The sequence below is a fragment of the Sapajus apella genome, unplaced genomic scaffold, assembly GCF_009761245.1.
Source record: "Sapajus apella isolate SASKATOON/1434 unplaced genomic scaffold, GSC_monkey_1.0 scaffold344, whole genome shotgun sequence".
NCBI lineage: Eukaryota > Metazoa > Chordata > Mammalia > Primates > Cebidae > Sapajus > Sapajus apella.
In genome coordinates this window covers 85,643-87,578 of record NW_022437284.1, presented here as the reverse complement: position 1 = coordinate 87,578, position 1,936 = coordinate 85,643, and the positions used below count along the sequence as shown (strand labels likewise).

Here is a 1,936-nt window from a genome sequence, read left to right as displayed (position 1 = left end):
TCGCTCTTGTTACCCAGGCTGGAGTGCAATGGCGCGATCTCGGCTCACCGCAACCTCCGCCTCCCGGGTTCAGGCAATTCTCCTGTCTCAGCCTCCTGAGTCGCTGGGATTACAGGCACACGCCACCATGCCCAGCTAATTTTTTGTATTTTTAGTAGAGACGGGGTTTCACCGTGTTGACCAGGATGGTCTTGATCTCTTGACCTTGTGATCCACCCGCCTCGGCTTCCCACAGTGCTGGGATTACAGGCTTGAGCCACTGCGCCCGGCCTAGTTTTGTATTTTTAGAAGAGACGGGGTTTCACCATGTTGACCAGGATGGTCTCGATCTCTTGACCTCGTGATCCACCCACCTCAGCCTCCCAAAGTGCTGGGATTATAGGCGTGAGTCACTGCGCCCGGCTATATATCCCTTTTTATAAGGGCACCAGGCACACAGGATTAGGATTCACCCTCATTACCCCAGCTTAGCTTGATCACATGTGAAGAGCCTATTTCCATATAAGGTCACATCCACAGACCCTGCAGCATACAGCTTCAGCGTCTTTTGGGGAGACATAGGACAATGCCTAATGCTTTAGATTTGCAAATATTTTTAGTTTGAGTTTCCGGGTTTTATTTTTTCTTTTTTGCATCAGATGGGTGATGTGACAATACTGTAATAAGTTTTGAGGAAGGCACATATTATAAAATAGCATAAAAACCCAATCGTCATGCTTAGGTTTTGGTTTTTTAATTTTAATTTTTCTTGAGGCAGGGTCTTGCTCCATTACTCAGGCTGAAGGGCAGTGGTGCAAATATGGCTCACTGCAGCCTCGACTTCTGGGCTCCAGCGATCTTCCCAACTCAGCCCCGAAAAGTGCTAGGATTACAGGAATGAGCCACCACCCCCAGCCATTTCCTATTTTTTGTTTGCACCTTGTTCTTTTTTCTCAAAAATACACCTTTGCAGCTGGGCATGCTGGCTAATGCCTGTAATCATCAGCATTTGGGAGGCCGAGGCAGGTGGATCACTTGAGGTCAGGAGTTCAAGACCAGCCTGGCCAACATGGTGTAATGCCTTCTTTACTAAAAATACAAAAATGAGCTGGGTGTGGTGATGCGTGCCTGTAACCCCAGTGACTTGGGAAGCTGAGGCAGGAGAAGCACTTGAACCCTGGAGGCAGAGGTTGCAGTGAGCCAAGTTCATACTACTGCACTCCAGACTCGGTGGCAGAGCAAGACTCTAACTCAAAAAAAAAGAAAGGAATATACTACATACATATATATACACATGCACACGTAATACACACATACACACACACACACACACACACACCTTGGAAATCTTTTTGTATATCAGCATTTGCTGGTACCATTTAAATTCTATGGTAGATTTCATTTAGATTAATATAATCTAAATACTATTCTAAAGTTCTATAACTAAAAAAAATAGGCAATGCATTTAAATGATTCAAAGTTCAAAAACTATGAAAGAGTATAGAACTGAGTCTCCCACATGGCAGCCAGTGGCATATGTGTTTATTGAAATCTAAGTGAGGCTGGGTATGGTGGCTCATGCCTGTAATCCCAGCACTTTGGGAGGCCGAGTCAGGTGGCTCACCTGAGGTCAGGAGTTTGAGAGCAGCCTGATGAACATGGTGAAACCCCATCTCCACTAAAAACACAAAAAGGGGCCGGATGTGGTGGTGAGCCCCTGTAACCCCATCTACTTGGGAAGCTGAGGCAGGAGAACTGCTTGAACCTGGGGGACAGAGGTTGTGGTCGGCCAAGATCACGCAACTTCACTCCAGCCTGGGCAATGGAGCTAGGCTCCATCTCAAAAAAGAAAAAAAAAAAAATCTAAATAAATTAACATTAAAGAAAATGAAGGATTTGGTTCTTTGGCTGCCTGGGACACATTTCAGGTGCTTCACAGCTGCAGATGGCCCGGAAA

The 1,936-nt window shown here is 46.0% G+C and overlaps 1 pseudogene; it reads right to left on the bottom strand.

The window, feature by feature from the left end:
- Positions 1-632: 632 nt before the first annotated feature.
- Positions 633-730, bottom strand: LOC116545716 (annotated as a pseudogene).
- Positions 731-1,936: the final 1,206 nt, after the last annotated feature.